The 26,016-nt window shown below is 44.4% G+C and overlaps 1 non-coding gene across 1 annotated transcript; it reads left to right on the top strand.

The window, feature by feature from the left end:
- The first annotated feature begins 1,189 nt into the window (after positions 1–1,189).
- trnal-cag (transfer RNA leucine (anticodon CAG)) lies at positions 1,190–1,271 on the top strand. Its single transcript has one exon. It is a non-coding gene; the product is annotated as a tRNA-Leu (tRNA).
- Positions 1,272–26,016: the final 24,745 nt, after the last annotated feature.

Genomic DNA, 26,016 nt, shown 5'->3' on the forward strand with positions numbered 1-26,016 from the left:
AACAGCAATGAAAGAAATTCCACTCTCAGAGGAACCTTTCGACTTGCGCATTCATAGCGTCGCTAGTATTAAGGTCCGCCCCGAGATCTAAGTCATGTTGGAACTGAAACGGAGGAATCGACAGAGAGGCGACAGAATGACATCGCATCCATTTGGTTTTCTTTAAATCACTGACGAGCAGGAAAACGTAAACGGGGAGGGCGAGTGGAGAAGTGAGGCAGTTGCAGCTCTAGTGAAATTCCTTCTTTGTGATTCACTCAGCAGCCAGAGACGTGAAGGTGACTCAGGCGTGAGAGTTCTTCACATCGAGAACAAAAAGCACTCAAGGGCAGTTAGCACCTCTTCTGGAGAGGGGTGTGCGGTGAGGTAATTACCTTGTGACTTCTGTTACTATGTTCAGAAACTGGCTTTTATATTGAGGTGAACAGAAACTGCATTTCTAAAAAGCACCATGGAATTTCACAAAATTTATTGAGTCTCTTCTCGTCGATTCCCACACAGGTTTCCAACTCAGTTTTTTATCCATGTGGCTCATGTCCAGGAGTGAACATCTCTGCAGCAAATTGCACGGTTAAGGTAAAAGGCAATGAAAGTGGCATCTCGAACTGTCTCCGAGGTCAGAACATCCTCACAATGTGATCTGTCGTTCTCGGATTGTAATGCTACCTCCGGTTTTAGGGTGGAGAACATTCTTTGGGACTCTTATTCTGAAAAAAAAAACAGACACAGTGACTGAAACTATGCTGCACGGTATGATGTGGAACACGGCCTGCTCAGGTTTGTGCATTTTCCCTGTAGTCCGGTGTGTTTCGTGTTCCGTGTAAACGTGAAAGTCGTCCTGTTTCGAGCAATGTGTGAAATTATTTAGCAAAGCAAGAATGGAAATTCCAGTAATGTCAAGCAGCTCATGGTTATTTGACGAAATCATAAGCGAACCCATATTCTCACGCACTCACAGATACATTTGTACCTGAAAAGAGTCTGAGAAGAGTGACTCAGCTTACCATTGATTTTTGTCTGGATTGATGGGCTATCAATATCTGCTGCGAAATTTTCATTGCAGCGGGTCACATCCCAGCAGCTGTGCGAGTTCGAGAGGAATCATGGAACTCTTTTGATGTGACTTTGCATCTGTGCTCATGCACGAGCACAATTGGAAATACAAGAAAATGAGGCGGCCGGGCCGGCTGGTAGTGTGGCCGAGCGGTCTAAGGCGCTGGATCCAGGTTCCAGTCTCGAAAGGGGCGTGGGTTCGAATCCCACCACTGCCATTTCTGCTAATCAACTCCAACGCTGCAGCTTGTTAACATGCTGTTTTGGGCCCACTGTATATTGATGTTGAAAACAAAAGTAAAATGGGTTTGCTTCCCAGGGAATTAACTGTGGTGTGGGATACCGCCAAATATTTCAAAATGTCTCTGCTGTCATGATCGTGTTCGCCTCCCGCGCGGAAAATCGCAAACAGTTCTGCCGTCCCAGGCCAGTTGTGCTTTTACTGGAACCGAATGCAGACTGTTATTTCATCGCTGTTGTGAAACGAAGTCCTACGGTGACTCTACTCGATGTTATTTGGGTTTCTAGCTTATGGGAAAATCGTTCCAATGAATTTCGATGTCATACCTTATTGAATTTCTCCCATTTCCTTCATTTCCGTCCTGGAAACATCGGAAGGGAAAGGTAATCTAATCGAGACTGTGATTGGTGAAATTCACTTTTTACGGCCAATTCTTATTATGTTCTTTCTTTCTCTCTTTTCAGCATTGTCTGGAAAGTGGTGGTGCACTAAGGCTGCAGTATGTTTGAAAGAGTAGTTTGGAAATGCCCTGTTGTTAGTTGTGAGATTACTTTATGACTCATGCCCTCGGACTGTATCACATTTAGCACTCATGCATCTCTGTGTCTGAAAATGAATGAGGTATGCCAGTTTTGTTTGTGTTCCGTGTTAAATGCTTTCTGCTTTGCGATTCGCTCAATACATTTCGATTTAACAGGGTTTCTGAGGTAACTTCCAGCAGCAAAAATCCTCAGCTGAGGATCTGGGAAAATTTCACCAAGTACGGTCAGTCGGAGCTAAAGTAAGGAAGTCGTTCGTGTCTGCAGTGTTTCACAATACTACCTTTCCCGTGAGCAGTCGAACAGACTAAATGATTGTGCCACAGACTGCGATGGCAAACTCCGCTAAAAAGTAATCCTTTAAAGCCGGTGGAAGCAACACGACGTTATTGGGGTACACCGTGGAAAAAGATACTTCGGTGGACCTCGTCCATGCTCACCCCATAGCCAAAATTCAACAAGTCCCGTTCCCCAGCATTTGGCCCCAATCCCTCTAAACGCATCTTATCCAGAAACTCACCCGATTACTTTTGCAATTTTATGAGTGTAATAGCCTGCTCCACTTCCTCTGGTAGATCATTCCAAACACGCACAACCTTCTTTGTGGGAAATGTGCCTCAGGTCCTTTCTCACTTTCAGCCCACTCACCTTAAAGCTATGCTGTCGAGTTTTCAACTCACACCAACTTGGGTAAAACACGTAAATACTCAGTTTACCAGCCTTCCATAAGGTCATGTCGCAGCTGTTACGCTGCAGGGAAAGTCGTCCCAACCTATTCCACCTCGCCCTACGGTACAAACATCGACGACATCTTTGTCTATATTTTGTCATCAATTTAAAGTGTCTTTTTTTTACGTTTTCAAGATGTCAATTGCGCTGGACAACAACGAGATATTGGAAACAGAAAGGTGAAACGTAGAACGGATTCAACTTCCAGTGCTGGACGCCACGGAGCCGCCGCACAGGCGGCTGCGGCTTGTTTCTGTAGTGTAGTGGTCATCACTTTCGCCTAACACGCGAAAGGTTCCCCAGTTCGAAACTGGGCAGAAACTGCTTTGTTCTTCAACTGCAGCCTTTTTCATGGACAAGAGCTGAGCTTTCTTGCTTGGTTTCGCATCTGCAAACCTGCCTTAGAATTTGCTTGAACAAATCTACTCTCGTAGTGAAATGTAATGCAATTCCATTTAATTACAGTGCAAAGCGTTGTTAAGTTTTTCTCCAACCTGGTTCTAATCATATGCCATTCTGTTTGAGAGTGTAGTTACCGCCTTCTGATCCTTCCACGAAAAGCAGTACCGCATTTGCATTCCTTGCGCAGGCGGCTCGGTTCAAAGACAGGAAAGAAGCAGATGCTTTGGTGTCACAGCGCACCACGAATTCCTGAACTTGTCTGTCTGTCAAATGTACCCCAAGGTCGTCTCAGAAAGACCTCATTTGGAAGCTGTCAATCGTTATTCGACGTGCGGGAATTGGCACCAGATGTCCTGAATCATCCCTGTCACAGATTGAGGTTGAATCCCATTCACTAACTGAGATTAAATCCCTGTAATTGACTGAGGTTCAATCCCATTCATTGACTGAGATTCAATCCTTGTCACTGACTGAGATTCAATCCCTGTCACGGTCTGAGGGTCAATCCCTGTCACTGACGGAGATCAATTCCTGTCACTGACTGAGATTCAATCCCTGTCACTGACTAAGATTCAATCCCTGTCACTGACTGAGATTCAATCTCTGTCACTGAATGATTGTCAATCCCTGTCACTGTCTGAGGGTCAATCCTTGTCACTGACTGAGATTCAATTCCTGTCACTGACAGAGGTTCCAATCCAGTCACTGTCTGAGATTCAATTCCTGTCACTAACTGAGATTCAAACCCAGTCACTGACTGAGGTTCAATCCCTGTCCCTGAATGAGATTCAATTCCAGTTACTGACTGATGGTCATTCCCTGTCACAGATTGAGAATCAAATGCTGTCCCTGACTGTGGGTCAATCCCTGTCATTGTCTGAGATTCAATCCCTGTCACTGACTGTGGGTCAATCCCTGTCACAGACTGAGGTTCAATCCCAGTCAGTGACTGAGATTCAATCGCTGACACTGACTGAGATTCACTCCCTATCACTGACGGAGATTCAATTCCTGTCACTGACTAAGATTCAATCCCTGTCACCGACTGAGATTCAATCCCTGACACTGACTGAGATTCACTCCTATCACTGACTGAGATTAAATTCCTGTCACTGACTAAGATTCAATCCCTGTCACTGACTGAGATTCAATCCCTGTCACTGACAAATTATCAATCCATGACACTGTGTGAGGGTCAACGCCTGTCACTGACTGAGATTCAATCCCTGTCACTGACTGAGATTCAATTCCTGTCACTGACTGAGGTTCAATCCCTGTCACTGACTCAGATAAAATCCCTGTCACTGACTGAGATTCAATCCCCGTCACTGACTGATTGTCAATCCCTGTCACTGTCTGAGGGACATTTCCTGTCACTGACTGAGATTCAATTCCTGTCACTGACTGAGGTTCAAACCCAGTCACTGTCTGAGATTCAATTCCTGTCACTGACAGAGGTTCAATCCCAGTCACTGACTGAGGTTCAATTCCTGTCACAAATTGAGAATCAATCACTGCCACTGAGTGAGATTCAATTCCTGTCACGGACTGAAGGTAAATCCCTGTCACTGACTGCGATTCAAATCATGTCACAGACTGAGATTCACTCCCTGTCACTGATTGAGAATCAATGCCTGTCACTGACAGAGATTAAATTCATGTCACTGACGGAGATCAATCACTGGCATTGATTAAGATACCATCCCTGTCACTGACTGAGATTCAATCCCTGTCACTGACTGAGATTCAATCCCTGTCACTGACTGAGATTCAATCACTGTCACTGACTGATTGTCAATCCCTGACACTGTGTGACGGTTAATCCCTGTCACTGACTGAGATTCAATTCCTGTCAGTGATTGAGGTTCAATCCCTGTCACTGAATCAGATTCAATTCCTGTCACTGACTGAGATTCAATCCCTGTCACTGTCTGAGGGTCAATCCCCGTCACTGTCTGAGGGTCAATCCTTGTCACTGACAGAGATTCAATCCCTGCAAATGACTGAGGTTCAATCCCTATCATTGACTGAGATTCAATTCGTGTCACTGACTGAGATTCAATCCCTGTTACTGACTGATTGTCAATCCCTGTCACTGCCTGAGGGTCAATCCCTGTCACTGACGGAGATTCAATTCCTGTCACTGACTGAGATTCAATCCCTGTCACTGACTAAGATTCAAACCCTGTCACAGACTGTTTGTCAATGCCTTTCACTGTCTGAGGGTCAATCCTTGTCACTGACTGATTGTCAACCCCTGTCACTGACTGAGGTGCAATCACTGTCACTGACTGAGTTTCTAGCCCTGTCACTGACTGAGGTTCAAACCCTGTCACTGACTGAGATTCAATGCCTGTCACTGACTGAGGTTCAATCCCTGTCACTGACTGAGATTCAATCCCTGTCACTGACTGATTGTCAATCCCTGTCACTGTATGAGAATTAATGCCTGTCACTGACTGAGATTCTATTCCTGTCACTGACTGAGATTCAATCCCTGTCACTGTCTGAGGGTCAATCCCTGTCCCTGAATGAATCTCCATCCCGTTCACTGACTGAGATTCAATGCCTGTCACTGACAGAGTTTAAATTGCTGTCACTGACTGAGATTCAATCCCTGTCATTGACTGAGATTCAATCCCTATCACAGACTGAGATAAAATCCCTGACACTGAATGAGATTCAATCTCTTTCACTGGGTGATTTTCAATCCCTGTCACTGACTGAGATTCAATTCCTGTCACTGACAGAGATTCAATCCCTGACACTGAATGAGATTCAATCTCTGTCACTGACTGAGGGTCAATCCCTGTCACTGACTGAGGTTCAATCCGTGGCACTGACTGAGATTCAATGCCTGTCACTGACTGAGATTCAATCCCTGTCACTGACTGTGGTTCAATTCCTATTACTGACTGAAATTCAATTCCTGTCACTGACTGAGATTCAATCCCTGTCACAGACTGAGATTTAATCCCTGTCACTGACTGAGATTCAATCCCTGTCATAGATTGAGGTTCAATCCCAGTCACAGACGAAGATTCATTCCCTGTAACTGACTGAGGTTCAATCCATATCATTGACTGAGATTCAATTCCTGTCACTGACTGAGATTCAATGCCTGTCACTGACTGAGATTCAATCCCTATCACTGAGTGAGATTCAATCCCTGGCACAGAATGAGATTCAATCCCTGTCACTGTCTGAGGGTTAATCCTTGTCCCTGACTGAATCTCCATCCCGGTCACTGACTGAGATTCAATGCCTGTCACTGACTGAGATTCAATCACTGTCACTGACAGAGTTTAAATTGCTCTCACTGACTGAGATTCAATCCCTGTCATTGACTGAGATTCAATCACTGTCACTGACTGAGATTCAATTCCTGTCACTGACTGAGGTTCAATCCCTGTCACTGACTGAGGTTCAATCCCTGTCACTGACTGCGATTCAATTCCTGTCACTGACTGAGATTCAATCCCTGTCACTGAATGAGATTCAATCCCTGTTACTGACTGAGAATCAATTACTGTCACTGACTGAAATTCAATCCCTGTCACTGAATGAGATTCAATTCCTGTTACTGACTGAGGTCCAATCCATGTCCCTGACTGAATCTGCATCCCGGTCACTGACTGAGATTCAATGCCTGTCACTGACTGAGACTCAATTCCTCTCACTGACAGAGTTTGAATTCCAGTCACTGACTGAGATTCAATGCCTGTCACTGACTGAGATTCAATCCCTGTCACTGACTGAGATTCAAACCCTGACACTGAATGAGATTCAATCTCTGTCACTGACTGAGGTTCAATCCCTATCACTGACTGAGATTCAATGCCTGTCACTGACTGAGATTCAATCCCGGTCACTGACTGAGATTCAATGCCTGTGACTGACTGAGATTAAATTCCTGTCACTGACTGAGATTTAATTGCTGTCACTGACTGAGATTCAATTCCAGTCATTGACTGAGGTTCAATCCCTGTCACTGACTAAGGGTCAATCCCTGTCACAGACTGAGGTTCAATCCCAGTCAGTGACTGAGATTCAATCCCTGTCACCGACTGAGGTTCACTCCCTGTCACTGACTGAGATTCAATTCCTGTCACTGACTAAGATTCAATCCATATCACTGACTGAGATTCAATCCCTGTCACTGACTGATTGTCAATCCATGACACTGTCTGAGGGTCAATCCCTGTCACTGACTGAGATTCAATTCCTGTCACTGGCTGAGATTCAATCCCTGTCAATGACTCAGATTCAATTCCTGTCACTGACTGAGGTTCAATCCCTGTCACTGACTGAGGTTCAATCCCTGTCACTGACTGAGATTCAACGCCTGTCACTGACTGAGATTCAATCCCTGTCACTAAATGAGTTTCAATCCCTGTTACTGACTGAGATTCAATTCCTTTCACTGACTGAGATTCAATCCCTGTCACTGAATGAGATTCAATCCCGGTCACTGACTGAGATTCAATGCCTGTCAATGACTGAGATTCAATTCCTGTCACTGACTGAGATTTAATTGCTGTCACTGACTGAGATTCAATTCCTGTCACCATCTGAGATTCAATCCCTGTCACTGACTGAGGGTCAATCCCTGTCACAGACTGAGGTTCAATCCCAGTCAGTGACTGAGATTCAATCCCTGTCACCGACTGAGATTCAATCCCTGTCACTGACTGAGATTCAATCCCTGTCACTGACTGATTGACAATCCATGACACTGTCTGAGGGTGAATCCCTTTCACTGACTGAGATTCAATTCCTGTCCCTGACTGAGATTCAATCCCTGTCACTGACTCAGATTCAATCCCTCTCTCTGACTGGGATTCAATCCCTGTCACTGACTGATTGTCAATCCCTGTCACAGTCTGAGGGACAATTGCTGTCACTGACTGAGATTCAATTCCTGTCACTGACTGAGGTTCAAACCCAGTCACTGTCTGAGATTCAATTCCTGTCACAAATTGAAATTCAATCCCTGTCACTGAGTGAGATTCAATCCCTGTCACTGAATGAGATTCAATCCCTATCACAGACTTAGATAAAATCCCTGACACTGAATGAGGTTCAATCTCTTTCACTGGGTCAATTTCAATCCCTGTTACTGACTGACATTCAATTCCTGTCACTGACAGAGATTCAATCCCTGACACTGAATGAGATTCAATTTCTGTCACTGACTGAGGGTCAATCCCTGTCACTGACTGAGATTCAATTCCTGTCACGGACTGAGGTTCAATCCCTGTCACTGACTGAGGTCCAATCCGTGGCACTGACTGAGATTCAATGCCTGTCACTGACTGAGATTCAATCCCTGTCACTGACTGAGATTCAATCCCTGTCACTGACTGAGATTCAATTCCTGTCACTAACTGAGATTTAATTGCAGTCACTGACTGAGATTCTGTCTCTGTCACTGACTGAGGTTCCATCCCTATCACTGACTGAGGTTCAATCCCTGTTATTGATTGAGATTCAATGCCTGTGACTGACTGAGATTCAATCCCTGTCACTGACTGAGATTCAATACCTGTGACTGACTGAGATTCAATCCCTGTCACTGACTGAGATTCAAACCCTGTCACTGACTGAGATTCAGTCCCTGTAAGTGACTGTGGTTCTATCCCTATCATTGACTGAGATTCAATTCCTGTCACTGACTGAGATTCAAACCCTGTCACTGACTGAGATTCAATCCCTGTCACTGACTGAGATTCAATGCCTGTGACTGACTGAGATTCAATCCCTGTCACTGACTGAGATTCAATTCCTGTCACTGACTGAGATTCAATCCCTGTCACTGACTGAGATTCAATCCCTGTCACTGACTGATTGACAATCCATGACACTGTCTGAGGGTGAATCCCTTTCACTGACTGAGATTCAATTCCTGTCCCTGACTGAGATTCAATCCCTGTCACTGACTCAGATTCAATCCCTCTCTCTGACTGGGAATCAATCCCTGTCACTGACTGATTGTCAATCCCTGTCACAGTCTGAGGGACAATTGCTGTCACTGACTGAGATTCAATTCCTGTCACTGACTGAGGTTCAAACCCAGTCACTGTCTGAGATTCAATTCCTGTCACAAATTGAAATTCAATCCCTGTCACTGAGTGAGATTCAATCCCTGTCACTGAATGAGATTCAATCCCTATCACAGACTGAGATAAAATCCCTGACACTGAATGAGATTCAGTCTCTTTCACTGGGTCAATTTCAATCCCTGTTACTGACTGACATTCAATTCCTGTCACTGACAGAGATTCAATCCCTGACACTGAATGAGATTCAATTTCTGTCACTGACTGAGGGTCAATCCCTGTCACTGACTGAGATTCAATTCCTGTCACGGACTGAGGTTCAATCCCTGTCACTGACTGAGGTCCAATCCGTGGCACTGACTGAGATTCAATGCCTGTCACTGACTGAGATTCAATCCCTGTCACTGACTGAGATTCAATCCCTGTCACTGACTGAGATTCAATTCCTGTCACTAACTGAGATTTAATTGCAGTCACTGACTGAGATTCTGTCTCTGTCACTGACTGAGGTTCCATCCCTATCACTGACTGAGGTTCAATCCCTGTTATTGATTGAGATTCAATGCCTGTGACTGACTGAGATTCAATCCCTGTCACTGACTGAGATTCAATACCTGTGACTGACTGAGATTCAATCCCTGTCACTGACTGAGATTCAATCCCTGTCACAGATTGAGGTTCAATCCCAGTCACTGACTGAGATTAAATCCCTGTCACTGACTGAGATTCAATCCCTGTCACAGATTGAGGTTCAATCCCAGTCACTGACTGAGATTAAATCCCTGTAACTGACTGAGGTTCAATCCCTGTCTTTGACTGAGATTCAATCCCTGTCACTGACTGAGATTCAATCCCTGTCACTGAATGATTGTCAATCCCTGTCACTGAAAAATTATCAATCCATGACACTGTCTGAGGGTCAATCCCTGTCACTGACGGAGATCAATTCCTGTCACTGACTGAGATTCAATCCCTGTCACTGACTAAGATTCAATCCCTGTCACTGACTGAGATTCAATCTCTGTCACTGAATGATTGTCAATCCCTGTCACTGTCTGGGGGCCAATCCTTGTCACTGACTGAGAATCAATTCCTGTCACTGACAGAGGTTCCAATCCAGTCACTGTCTGAGATTCAATTCCTGTCACTGACTGAGATTCAATCCAAGTCACTGACTGAGGTTTAGTCCCTGTCCCTGACTGAATCTCCAGCCGGTCACTGAGTGAGATTCAATCGCTGTCACTGAATGAGATTCAATTCCAGTTACTGACTGATGGTCATTCCCTGTCACAGATTGAGAATCAATTGCTGTCCCTGACTGTGGGTCAATCCCTGTCATTGTCTGAGATTCAATCCCTGTCACTGACTGTGGGTCAATCTCTGTCACAGACTGAGGCTCAATCCCAGTCAGTGACTGAGATTCAATCCCTGACACTGACTGAGATTTACTCCCTATCACTGACTGTGATTCAATTCCTGTCATTGACTAAGATTCAATCCCTGTCACTGACTGAGATTCAATCCCTGTCACTGACTCAGATAAAATCCCTGTCACTGACTGAGATTGAATACCTGTCACTGATTGATTGTCAATCCCTGTCACTGTCTGAGGGACAATTCCTGTCACTGACTGAGATTCAATTCCTGTCACTGACTGAGGTTCAAACCCAGTCACTGTCTGAGATTCAATTCCTGTCACTGACTGAGGTTCAATCCCTGTCACTGACTGAGATTCAATTCCTGTCACAAATTGAGATTCAATCACTGTCACTGAGTGAGATTCAATCCCTGTCACTGAATGAGATTCAATTCCTGTCACGGACTGAAGGTCAATCCCTGTCACTGACTGCGATTCAAATCATGTCACAGACTGAGATTCAATCCCTGTCACTGATTGAGATTCAATGCCTGTCACTGACAGAGATTAAATTCATGTCACTGACGGAGATCAATCACTGGCATTGACTAAGATACAATCCCTGTCACTGACTGAGATTCAATCCCTGTCACTGACTGATTGTCAATCCCTGTCACTGTATGAGAATTAATGCCTGTCACTGACTGAGATTCTATTCCTGTCACTGACTGAGATTCAATCCCTGTCACTGTCTGAGGGTCAATCCCTGTCCCTGACTGAATCTCCATCCCGGTCACTGACTGAGATTTAATGCCTGTCACTGACTGAGATTCAAACGCTGTCACTGACTGAGATTCAATTCCTGTCACTGACTGAATCTCCATATCGGTCACTGACTGAGATTTAATGCCTGTCACTGACTGAGATTCAAACGCTGTCACTGACTGAGATTCAATTCCAGTCACTGACTGAGATTCAGTCCCTGTAACTGATTGTGGTTCAGTCCCTATCACTGACTGAGATTCAATTCCTGTCACTGACTGACATTCAATCCCTGTCACTGACTGATTGTCAATCCCTGACACTGTGTGACGTTCAATCCCTGTCACTGACCGAGATTCAATGCCTGTCACTGATTGAGGTTTAATCCCTGTCACTGAATCAGATTCAATTCCTGTCACTGACTGAGATTCAATCCCTGTCACTGTCTGAGGGTCAATCCCTGTCACTGTCTGAGGGTCAATCCTTGTCACTGACAGAGATTCAATCCCTGTAAATGACTGAGGTTCAATCCCTATCATTGACTGAGATTCAATTCCTGTCACTTACTGAGATTCAATCCCTGTTACTGACTGATTGTCAATCCCTGTCACTGCCTGAGGGTCAATCCCTGTCACTGACGGAGATTCAATTCCTGTCACTGACTGAGATTCAATCCCTGTCACTGACTAAGATTCAAACCCTGTCACTGACTGTTTGTCAATGCCTTTCACTGTCTGAGGGTCAATTCTTGTCACTGACTGATTGTCAACCCCTGTCACTGACTGAGGTGCAATCACTGTCACTGACTGAGATTCAATGCCTGTCACTGACTGAGATTCAAACCCTGACACTGAATGAGATTCAATCTCTGTCACTGACTGAGGTTCAAACCCTGTCACTGACTGAGATTCAATTCCTTTCACTGACTGAGGTTCCAGCCCTGTCACTGACTGAGGTTCAAACCCTGTCACTGACTGAGATTCAATGCCTGTCACTGACTGAGGTTCAAACCCTGTCACTGATTGAGATTCAATTCCTATCACTGACTGTGATTTAATTGTTGTCACTGAGTGACATTCAATTCCAGTCACTGACTAAGATTCAGTCCCTGTCACTGACTGATTATCAATCCCTGACACTGTGTGAGGGTCAATGCCTGTCACTGATTGAGATTCAATTCCTGTCACTGATTGAGGTTCAATCCCTGTCACTGTCTGAGGTTCAATCCCTGCTATTGTCTGAGGGTCAATCCTTGTCACTGACAGAGATTCAATCCCTGTCACTGACTGAGATTCAATCCCTATCACAGATTGAGGTTCAATCCCAGTCACTGACTGAGATTCAATCCCTATAACTGACTGAGGTTCAATCCTTATCATTGACTGAGATTCAATTCCTGTCACTGATAAAGATTCAATCCCTGTCACTGACTGAGATTCAATCCCTGTCACTGAATGATTGTCAATCCATGACACTGTCTGAGGGTCAATCCCTGTCACTGACTGAGATTCAATTCCTGTCACTGACTGAGATTCAATCCCTGTCACTGACTCAGATTCAATTACTGTCACTGACTGATTGTCAATCCCTGTCACTGTCTGAGGGACAATTCCAGTCACTGTCGGAGAATCAATTCCTGTCACTGACTGAGGTTCAATCCCTGTCACTGACTGAGATTCAATTCCTGTCACAAATTGAGATTCAATCCCTGTCACTGAGTGAGATTCAATCCCAGTCACTGACTAAGATTCAGTCCCTGTCACTGACTGATTGTCAATCCCTGACACTGTGTGAGGGACAATGCCTCTCACTGACTGAGATTCAATTCCTGTCACTGACTGAGATTTAATTGCTGTCACTGACTGAGATTCAATTCCAGTCACTGACTGAGATTCAGTCCCTCTAACTGACTGTGATTCAATCCCTATCACTGACTGAGATTCTATTCCTGTCACTGACTGAGATTCAATCACTGTCACTGACTGAGATTCAATGCCTGTCACTGACTGAGATTCAATCCCTGTCAATGACTGTGAATCAATGCCTGTCACTGACTGAGATTCAATTCCTGTCACTGACTGAGATTTAATTGCTGTCACTGACTGAGATTCAATTCCAGTCACTGACTGAGATTCAGTCCCTATAACTGACTGTGATTCAATCCCTATCACTGACTGAGATTCAATTCCTGTCACTGACTGAGATTCAATCCCTGTCACTGACTGAGATTCAATCCCTGTCACTGACTGATTGTCAATCCCTGACACTGTCTGAGGGTCAATCCCTGTCACTGACTGAGATTCAATTCCTGTCACTGACTGAGATTCAATCCCTGTCACTGACTCAGATTCAATTCCTGTCACTGACTGAGATTCAATCCCTGTCACTGACTGATTGTCAATCCCTGTTACTGTCTGAGGGTCAATCCTGTCACTGACAGAGATTCAATCCCTATCACTGACTGAGATTCAATCCCTGTCACTGACTGAGGTTCTATCCCAGTCACTGACTGAGATTCAATCCCTGTAACTGACTGAGGTTCAATCCCTATCACTGACTGAGATTCAATTCCTGTCACTGACTGAGATTCAATCCCTGTCACTGACTGAATGTCAATCCCTGTCACTGTCTGAGGGTCAATCCCTGTCACTGACGGAGATTCAATTCCTGTCACTGACTGAGATTCAATCCCTGTCACTGACTAAGATTCAATCCCTGTCACAGACTGTGATTCAATCTCTGTCACTGACTGATTTTCAATCCCTGTCAATGTCTGAGGGTCAATACTTGTCACTGACTGAGATTCAATTCCTGTCACTGACAGAGGTTCAAATCCAGTCACTGTCTGAGCTTCAATTCCTGTCACTGACTGAGATTCAATTCCTGTCACTGACTGAGATTCAATCCGTTTCACTGTCTGATTGTCAATCCCTGTCACTGGCTGACGAACAATTCCTGTCACTGACTGAGATTCAATTCCTGTCACTGACTGCGGTTCAAACCCAGTCACAGTCTGAGATTCAATTCCTGTCCACTGACTGAGTTTCAATCCATGTCACTGACTGAGATTCAATCCGTGTCACTGACTGGGGTTCAATTCCTGTCACTGACTGAGATTCAATCCCTGTCACTGACTGAGATTCAATCTCTGTCTCTGAATGAGTTTCAATCCCAGTTACTGGCTGATGGTCATTACCTGTCACAGATTGAGAATCAATTGCTCTCACTGACTGTGGGTCAATCCCTGTCATTGTCTGAGATTCAATCCCTGTCACTGAATGACGGTCAATCACTGTCACAGACTGAGGTGCAATGCCAGTCACTGACTGTGATTCAATCCCTGTCACTGACTGATTGTCAATCCATGACACTGTGTGAGGGTCAATCCCTGTCACTGACTGAGATTCAATTCCTGTCACTGACTGAGATTCAATTGCTGTCACTGACTGAGATTCAATCCCTGTCACTGACTGATTGTCAATCCATGACACTGTGTGAGGGTCAATCCCTGTCGCTGACTGAGATTCAATTCCTGTCACTGACTGAGGTTCAATCCCTGTCACTGACTGAGATTCAATTCCTGTCACTGACTGAGGTTCAATCCCTGTCAATGACTGAGATTCCTTGCCTGTCACTGACTGAGATTCAATCCCTATAACTGACTGAGATTCAATCCCTGTCACTGAATGAGATTCAATGCCTGTCACTGACTGAGGTTCAATCCCTGTCCCTGACTGAATCTCCATCCCGGTCACTGTCTGAGATTCAATGCCTGTCACTGACAGAGTTTGAATGCCTGTCACTGACTGAGATTCAACTCCTGTCACTGACTGAGATTCAATGCCTGTCACTGACTGAGATTCAACTCCAGTCACTGACTGAGATTCAATCCCTGTCACTGACTGAGGTTCAATCCCTGTCACTGACTGAGATTCGATGCCTGTCACTGACTGAGATTCAATCCCTGTCAATGACTGTGAATCAATGCCTGTCACTGACTGAGATTCAATTCCTGTCACTGACTGAAATTTAATTGCTGTCACTGACTGAGATTCAATTCCAGTCACTGACTGAGTTTCAGTCCCTCTAACTGACTGTGGTACAATCCCTATCACTGACTGAGATTCAATTCGTGTCACTGACTGAGATTCATACCCTGTCACTGACTGAGATTCAATCCCTGTCACTGACTAAGATTCAATCCCTGTCACAGGCTGAGATTCAATCTCTGTCACTGACTGATTTTCAATCCCTGTCAATGTCTGAGGGTCAATCCTCGTCACTGACTGAGATTCCATTCCTCTCACTGACTGAGGTTCAAACCCAGTCACTGTCTGAGATTCAATTCCTGTCACTGACTGAGGTTCAATCCTTGTCACTGACTGAGATTCAATTCCTGTCACTGAATGAGATTCAATCCCAGTTACTGACTGATGGTCATTCCCTGTCACAGATTGAGAATCAATTGCTGTCACTGACTGTGGATCAATCCCTGGCATTGTCTGAGATTCAATCCCTGTCACTGACTGAGGGTCAATCCCTGTCACAGACCGAGATTCAATTCCTGTCACTGACTGAGATTCAATCCCTGTCATTGACTGAGCTTCAATTCCTGTCACTGACTGAGAACCAATCCCTGTCACTGACTGAGATTCAATCCCTGTCACTGTCTGACGGACAATTCCTGTCACTGACTGTGATTCAATTCCTGATACTGACTGAGGGTCAAACCCAGTCACTGTCTGAGATTCAATTCCTGTCACTGTCTGAGATTCAATTCATGTCACAGACTGAGATTCAATCCGTGTCACTGACTGAGGGTCAAACCCAGTCACTGTCTGAGATGCAATTCCTGTCACAAATTGAGATTCAATCCCTGTCACTGACTGAGATTCAATCCCTGTCACTGATTAAGGTTCAACGCCTGTCACTGACTAAAATTAAATTCATGTCACTGACGGAGATCAATCCCTGTCACTGACTGATTGTCAATCCCTGTCACTGTATGAGATTTAATGCCTGACACTGACTGAGATTCACTGCCTGTCATTGACTGAGATTCAATCCCTGTCACTGACTGAGAATCAATCCCTGTCACTGACTGAGGTTCAATCCCTAGCATTGTCTGAGATTCAATCCCGGTCACTGACTGAGGGTCAATCCCTGTCACAGACTGAGATTCAATTCCTGTCACTGACTGAGATTCAATCCCTGTCATTGACTGAGATTCAATTCCTGTCACTGACTGAGAATCAATCCCTGTCACTGACTGAGATTCAATCCCTGTCACATTCTGACGGACAATTCCTGTCACTGACTGTGATTCAATTCCTGTCACTGACTGAGGGTCAAAACCAGTCACTGTCTGAGATTCAATTCCTGTCACTGTCTGAGATTCAATTCCTGTCACTGTCTGAGATTCAATTCATGTCACAGACTGAGATTCAATCCCTGTCACTGACTGAGGGTCAAACCCAGTCACTGTCTGAGATGCAATTCCTGTCACAAATTGAGATTCAATCCCTGTCACTGACTGAGATTCAATCCCTGTCACTGATTAAGGTTCAACGCCTGTCACTGACTAAAATTAAATTCATGTCACTGACGGAGATCAATCCCTGTCACTGACTGATTGTCAATCCCTGTCACTGTATGAGATTTAATGCCTGACACTGACTGAGATTCACTGCCTGTCATTGACTGAGATTCAATCCCTGTCACTGACTGAGAATCAATCCCTGTCACTGACTGAGGTTCAATCCCTAGCATTGTCTGAGATTCAATCCCGGTCACTGACTGAGGGTCAATCCCTGTCACAGACTGAGATTCAATTCCTGTCACTGACTGAGATTCAATCCCTGTCATTGACTGAGATTCAATTCCTGTCACTGACTGAGAATCAATCCCTGTCACTGACTGAGATTCAATCCCTGTCACATTCTGACGGACAATTCCTGTCACTGACTGTGATTCAATTCCTGTCACTGACTGAGGGTCAAAACCAGTCACTGTCTGAGATTCAATTCCTGTCACTGTCTGAGATTCAATTCATGTCACTGACTGAGATTCAATCCCTGTCACTGACTGAGGGTCAAACCCAGTCACTGTCTGAGATTCAATTCCTGTCACAAATTGAGATTCAATCCCTGTCACTGACTGAGATTCAATCCCTGTCACTGGCTAAGATTCAACGCCTGTCACTGACTAAAATTAAATTCATGTCACTGACGGAGATCAATCACTGGCACTGACTAAGATACAATCCCTGTCACTGACTGATTGTCAATCCCTGTCACTATATGAGAATTAATGCCTGTCACTGACTGAGATTCACTGCCTGTCATTGACTGAGATTCAATCGCTGTCACTGACTGAGATTCAATGCCTGTCACTGACTGTTATTCAATCCCTGTAACTGACTGAGATTCAATCCCTGTCACTGAATGAGATTCAATCCCTGTTACTGACTGAGTTTCAATCCCTGTCGCTGACTGAATCTCCATCCCGGTCACTGACTGATATTCAATTACTGTCACTGACAGAGTTTGAATTCCTGTCACTGACTGAAATTCAATCCCTGTCACTGACTGAGATTCACTCCCTCTTACTGACTGAGATTCAAACCAGGACACTGAATACGATTCAATCTCTGTCACTGACTGAGATTCAATGCCTGTCACTGACTGAGATTCAATTCCTGTCACTGACTGAGATTCAATTCCTGTCACTGACTGAGGTTCAATGCCTGTCACTGACTGAGATTCAATTCCTGTCACTGACAGAGTTTGAATTCCTGTTACTGACTGAGATTCAATGCCTGTCACTGACTGAGATTCAATCCCTGTCACTGAATGAGATTCAATCCCAGTTACTGACTGATGGTCATTCCCTGTCACAGATTGAGTATCAATTCCTGTCACTGACTGAGATTTAATCCCTGTCATTGACTGAGATTCAATTCCTGTCACTGACTGAGAATCAATCCCTGTCACTGACTGAGATTCAATCCCTTTCACTGTCTGACGGACAATTCCTGTCACTGACTGTGATTCAATTCCTGTCACTGACTGAGGGTCAAAACCAGTCACTGTCTGAGATTCAATTCCTGTCACTGTCTGAGATTCAATTCATCTCACTGACTGAGATTCAATCCCTGTCACTGAATGAGGGTCAAACCCAGTCACTGTCTGAGATTCAATTCCTGTCACAAATTGAGATTCAATCCCTGTAACTGACTGAGATTCAATCCCTGTCACTGAATGAGATTCAATCCCTGTTACTGACTGAGGTTCAATCCCTGTCGCTGACTGAATCTCCATCCCGGTCACTGACTGAGATTCAGTGCCTGTCACTGACAGAGTTTGAATTCCTCTCACTGACTGAGATTCAATGCCTGTCACTGACTGAGATTCACTCCCTGTTACTGACTGAGATTCAAACCCGGACACTGAATACGATTCAATCTCTGTCACTGACTGAGGTTCAATCCCTGTCACTGACTGAGATTCAATGCTTGTCACTGACTGAGATTCAATCCCTGTCACTGACTGAGATTCAATGCCTGTCACTGACTGAGATTCAATTCCTGTCACTGACTGAAATTCAATGCCTGTCAATGACTGAGATTCAATTCCTGTCACTGAATGAGATTCAATCCCTGTCACTGACTGAGGTTCAATGTTTGTCAATACTGAGATTCAATTCCTGTCACTGACAGAGTTTGAATTCCTGTCACTGACTGAGATTCAATGCCTGTCACTGACTGAGATTCAATGCCTGTCACTGACTGAGATTCAATTCCTGTCACTGACTGAGATTCAATGCCTCTCACTGACTGAGATTTAATTCCTGTCATTGACAGAGTTTGAATTCCTGTCACTGACTGAGATGCAATGCCTGTCACTCACTGAGATTCACTCCCTGTTACTGACTGAGATTCAAACCCGGACACTGAATAAGATTCTATCTCTGTCACTGACTGAGGTTCAATCCCTGTCACTGACTGATATTCAATGCCTGTCACTGACTGAGATTCAATCCCTGTAACTGACTGTGATTCAATGCCTGTCACTGACTGAGATTCAATTCCTGTCACTGACTGAGATTCAATGCCTGTCACTGACTGAGATTCAATTCCTGTCACTGACTGAGATTTAATTGCTGTCACTGACTGAGGTTCAAACACTGTCACTGACTGAGATTCAATGCCTGTCACTGGCTGAGATTCAATTCCTGTCACTGACTGAGATTTAATTGCTGTCACTGACTGAGATTCAATTCCAGTCACTGACTGAGATTCAGTCCCTCGAACTGACTGTGATTCAATCCCTATCACGGACTGAGATTCAATTCCTGTCACTGACTGAGATTCAATCCCTGTCACTGACTGAGGTTCAATCACTGTCACTGACTGAGATTCAATGCCTGTCACTGACTGAGATTCAATCCCTGTCAATGACTGTGAATCAATGCCTGTCACTGACTGAGATTCAATTCCTGTCACTGACTGAGATTTAATTGCTGTCACTGACTGAGATTCAATTCCAGTCACTGACTGAGATTCAGTCCCTATAACTGACTGTGATTCAATCCCTATCACTGACTGAGATTCAATTCCTGTCACTGACTGAGATTCAATCCCTGTCACTGACTGAGATTCAATCCCTGTCACTGACTGATTGTCAATCCCTGACACTGTCTGAGGGTCAATCCCTGTCACTGACTGAGATTCAATTCCTGTCACTGACTCAGATTCAATTACTGTCACTGACTGATTGTCAATCCCTGTCACTGTCTGAGGGACAATTCCAGTCACTGTCGGAGAATCAATTCCTGTCACTGACTGAGGTTCAATCCCTGTCACTGACTGAGATTCAATTCCTGTCACAAATTGAGATTCAATCCCTGTCACTGAGTGAGATTCAATCCCAGTCACTGACTAAGATTCAGTCCCTGTCACTGACTGATTGTCAATCCCTGACACTGTGTGAGGGACAATGCCTCTCACTGACTGAGATTCAATTCCTGTCACTGACTGAGATTTAATTGCTGTCACTGACTGAGATTCAATTCCAGTCACTGACTGAGATTCAGTCCCTCTAACTGACTGTGATTCAATCCCTATCACTGACTGAGATTCTATTCCTGTCACTGACTGAGATTCAATCACTGTCACTGACTGAGATTCAATGCCTGTCACTGACTGAGATTCAATCCCTGTCAATGACTGTGAATCAATGCCTGTCACTGACTGAGATTCAATTCCTGTCACTGACTGAGATTTAATTGCTGTCACTGACTGAGATTCAATTCCAGTCACTGACTGAGATTCAGTCCCTATAACTGACTGTGATTCAATCCCTATCACTGACTGAGATTCAATTCCTGTCACTGACTGAGATTCAATCCCTGTCACTGACTGAGATTCAATTCCTGTCACTGACTGAGATTTAATTGCTGTCACTGACTGAGATTCAATTCCAGTCACTGACTGAGATTCAGTCCCTCGAACTGACTGTGATTCAATCCCTATCACGGACTGAGATTCAATTCCTGTCACTGACTGAGATTCAATCCCTGTCACTGACTGAGGTTCAATCACTGTCACTGACTGAGATTCAATCCCTATCACTGACTGAGATTCAATCCCTGTCACTGACTGAGATTCAATCCCTGTCACTGACTCAGATTCAATTCCTGTCACTGACTGAGATTCAATCCCTGTCACTGACTGATTGTCAATCCCTGTTACTGTCTGAGGGTCAATCCTGTCACTGACTGAGATTCAATCCCTATCACTGACTGAGATTCAATCCCTGTCACTGACTGAGGTTCTATCCCAGTCACTGACTGAGATTCAATCCCTGTAACTGACTGAGGTTCAATCCCTATCACTGACTGAGATTCAATTCCTGTCACTGACTGAGATTCAATCCCTGTCACTGACTGAATGTCAATCCCTGTCACTGTCTGAGGGTCAATCCCTGTCACTGACGGAGATTCAATTCCTGTCACTGACTGAGATTCAATCCCTGTCACTGACTAAGATTCAATCCCTGTCACAGACTGAGATTCAATCTCTGTCACTGACTGATTTTCAATCCCTGTCAATGCCTGAGGGTCAATCCTGTGTCACTGACTGAGATTCAATCCCTGTCACTGAATGATTGTCAATTCCTGTCACATTCTGACGGACAATTCCTGTGACTGACTGAGATTCCATTCCTGTCACTGACTGAGGTGCAAACCCAGTCACTGTCACTGGCTGTGATTCAATTCCTGTCACTGACTGAGGTTCAATCCTTGTCACTGACTGAGATTCAATCCCTGTCACTGAATGAGATTCAACCTCAGTTACTGACTGATGGTCATTCCCTGTCACAGATTGAGAATCAATTGCTGTCACTGACTGTGGGTCAATCCCTGTCATTGTCTGAGATTCAATCTCAGTCACTGACTAAGTTTCAACGCCTGTCACTGACTGAGATTAAATTCATGTCACTGACGGAGATCAATCACTGGCACTGACTAAGATACAATCCCTGTCACTGACTGAGATTCAAACGCTTTCACTGACTGATTGTCAATCCCTGTCACAGTATGAGAATTAATGCCTGTCACTGACTGAGATTCAATACCTGTCCCTGACTGAGATTCAATCCCTGTCACTGACTGAGATTCAATCCCTGTCACTGATTGAGATTAAAATGCTGTCACTGAATGAGATTCAATCCCTGTCACTGACTAAGATTCAATTCCTGTCACTGATTGAGATTCAATCCCTGTCTCTGACTGAGATTCAATCCCTTTCACTGACTGAGATTCAAAGCCTGTCACTGATTGAGATTCAATCCCTGTCACTGACTGAGATTCAATCCCTGTCACTGACTGATTGTCAATCCCTGTCACTGATTGAGATTCAATCCCTGTCACTGACTGAGATTCAATACCTGTCACTGACTGAGATTCATTCCCTGTCAATGATTGAGATTCAATCCCTGTCACTAACTGAGGTTCAATCCCTGTCACTGAATGAGATTCAATCCCTATCACTGACTGATTGTCAATCCCTGTCACTGACTGAGGTTAAATCCCTGTCACTGACTGAGATTCAATCCCTGTCACAGACTGAGATTCAATCTCTGTCACTGTCTGATTTTCAATCCCTGTCAATGTCTGAGGGTCAATCCTTGTCACTGACTGAGATTCACTCCCAGTCACTGACAGAGGTTCAAATCCTGTCAGTGTCTAAGATTCAATTCCAGTCACTGACTGAGATTCAATCCCTGTCACTGACTGATTGTCAATCCCTGTCACAGTCTGACGGACAATTCCTGTGACTGACTGAGATTCCATTCCTGTCACTGACTGAGGTTCAAACCCAGTCACTGTCTGAGATTCAATTCCTGTCACTGACTGAGGTTCAATCCTTGTCACTGACTGAGATTCAATCCCTGTCACTGAATGAGATTCAAACTCAGTTACTGACTGATGGTCATTCCCTGTCACAGATTGAGAATCAATTGCTGTCATTGACTGTGGGTCAATCCCTGTCATTGTCTGAGATTCAATCCCTGTCACTGACTAAGTTTCAACGCCTGTCACTGACTGAGATTAAATTCATGTCACTGACGGAGATCAATCACTGGCACTGACTAAGATACAATCCCTGTCACTGACTGACATTCAAACCCTGTCACTGACTGATTGTCAATCCCTGTCACAGTATGAGAATTAATGCCTGTCACTGACTGAGATTCAATACCTGTCACTGACTGAGATTCAATCCCTGTCACTGACTGAATCTCCATCCCCGTCACTGACTGAAGTTCAAACCCTGTCACTGATTGAGATTCAATCCCTGTCACTGATTGAGATTCAATCCCTGTCACTGACTAAGATCCAATTCCTGTCACTGACTAAGATTCAATTCCTGTACTGATTGAGATTCAATCCCTGTCTCTGACTGAGATTCAATCCCTGTCACTGATTGATTGTCAATCCCTGTTACTGATTGAGATTCAATCCCTGTCACTGACTGAGATTCAATACCTGTCACTGACTGAGATTCAATCCCTTTCACTGACTGAGATTCATTCCCTGTCACTGATTGAGATTCAATTCCTGTCAATAACTGACGTTCAATCCCTTTCACTGATTGAGATTCAATCCCTATCACTGACTGATTGTCAATCCCTGTCACTGACTGAGGTTAAATCCCTGTCATTGACTGAGATTCAATCCCTGTCACTGATTGAGATTCAATCCCTGTCACTGACTGAGGTTCAATCCCTATCTCTGACTGAGATTCAATCCCTGTCACTGACTGAGGGTTAATCCCTGTCACTGACTGAGTTTCAATCCCTGTCACTGACTGTGATTCAATCCCTGTCACCATCTGAGATTCAATTCCTGTCACTGATTGAGATACAATCCCTGTCACTGATTAAGATTCAATTCCTGTCACTGACTGAGATTCAGTCCCTGTCAATGACTGAGATTCGATCCCTGTCACTGACTGATATTCAATCCCTGTCAATGACTTAGATTCAATCCCATTCACTGACTGAGATTCAAAGACTGTCACTGATTGAGATTCAAATCCTGTCACTGAATGAGGTTCAATCCCTATCATTGACTGAGATTCAATCGCTGTCACTGACTGATTGTCAATCCCTGTCACTGACTAAGGGTTAATCCCTGTCACAGACTGAGATTCAATCCCTGTCACTGACTGAGATTCAATCCCTGTCACTGATTGAGATCCAATCCCTGTCACTGACTGAGATTCGATTCCTGTCACTAACTGAGGTACAAACCCTGTCACTGACTGAGATTCGATCCCTGTCACTGACTGAGAATCAATCCCTGTCACTGACTGACATTCAATCCCTGTCACTGACTGATAATCAATCCCTGTCACTGATTGAGATTCAATCCCGGTCACTGACTAAGATTCAATCCCTTTCACTGACTGAGATTCAAAGCCTGTCACTGATTGAGATTCAATCCCTGTCACTGACTGAGGTTCAATCCCTGTCACTGACTGAGATTCAATCCCTGTCACTGACTGATTGTCAATCACTGTCACCATCTGAGATTCAATTCCTGTCACTGATTGAGATTCAATCCCTGTCACTGACTGAGGTTCAGTCCCTGTCACTGACTGAAATTCGATCCCTGTCACTGACTGACATTCAATCCCTGTCACTGACTGAGATTCAAACCCTTTCACTGACTGAGATTCAAAGCCTGTCACTGATTGAGATTCAATCCCTGTCATTAACTGAGTTTCAATCCCTGTCACTGACTGAGATTCAATCCCTGTCACTGCCTGAGTGTCAATCTCTGTCTCTGACTGAAGTTCAAACCCTGTCACTGATTGAGATTCAATCGCTGTCACTGACACAGATTCAATTCCTGTCACTGAATGAGATTCAATCCCTGTCACTGACTAAGATTCAATTCCTGTCACTGACTGAGATTCAATCCCTGTCTCTGACTGAGATTCAATCCCTTTCACTGACTGAGATTCAAAGCCTGTCACTGATTGAGATTCAATCCCTGTCACTGACTGAGGGTTAATCCCAGTCACTGACTGAGATTCAAACCGTGTCACTGATTGAGATTCAATCCCTGTCACTGACTGTGATTCAATCACTGTCACTGACTGAGATTCAATCCCTGTCTCTGACTGAGATTGAATCCCTTTCACTGACTGAGATTCAAAGCCTGTCACTGATTGAGATTCAATCCATTTCACTGACTGAGATTCAGTCCCTGTCACTGACTGAGATTCAATCCATTTCACTGACTGAGATTCAAAGCCTGTCACTGATTGAGATTCACTTCCTGTCACTGATTGATATTCAATCCCTGTCACTGATTAAGTTTCAATCCCTGTCACTGATTGAGATTCAATCACTGTCACTGACTGAGATTCAGTCCCTGTCACTGACTGAGATTCAATCCATTTCACTGACTGAGATTCAAAGCCTGTCACTGATTGAGATTCACTTCCTGTCACTGATTGATATTCAATCCCTGTTACTGATTAAGTTTCAATCCCTGTCACTGACTGAGGTTCAATCCCTGTCACTGACTGAGATTCAATACCTGTCACTGACTGATTGTCAATCCCTGTCCTCATCTGAGATTTAATTCCTGTCACTGATTGAGATTCAATCCCTGTCACTGACTGATTGTCAATCCCTGTCAAAGTCTGACGGACAATTCCTGTGACTGACTGAGATTCCATTCCTGTCACTGACTGAGGTTCAAACCCAGTCACTGTCTGAGATTCAATTCCTGTCACTGACTGAGGTTCAATCCTTGTCACTGACTGAGATTCAATCACTGTCACTGAATGAGATTCAACCTCAGTTACTGACTGATGGTCATTCCCTGTCACAGATTGAGAATCAATTGCTGTCACTGACTGTGGGTCAATCCCTGTCATTGACTGAGATTCAATCCCTGTCACTGACTAAGTTTCAACGCCTGTCACTGACTGAGATTAAATTCATGTCACTGACGGAGATCAATCACTGGCACTGACTAAGATACAATCCCTGTCACTGACTGACATTCAAACCCTGTCACTGACTGATTGTCAATCCCTGTCACAGTATGAGAATTAATGCCTGTCACTGACTGAGATTCAATACCTGTCACTGACTGAGATTCAATCCCTGTCACTGACTGAGATTCAATCCCTGTCACTGACTGAATCTCCATCCCGGTCACTGACTGAAGTTCAAACCCTGTCACTGATTGAGATTCAATCCCTGTCACTGATTGAGATTCAATCCCTGATACTGACTAAGATCCAATTCCTGTCACTGACTAAGATTCAATTCCTGTCACTGATTGAGA

The sequence above is a fragment of the Chiloscyllium plagiosum genome, unplaced genomic scaffold (assembly GCF_037043375.1).
Source record: "Chiloscyllium plagiosum isolate Xiang-an unplaced genomic scaffold, Cpla_swu_hap1 HiC_scaffold_38, whole genome shotgun sequence".
Classification (NCBI taxonomy): domain Eukaryota; kingdom Metazoa; phylum Chordata; class Chondrichthyes; order Orectolobiformes; family Hemiscylliidae; genus Chiloscyllium; species Chiloscyllium plagiosum.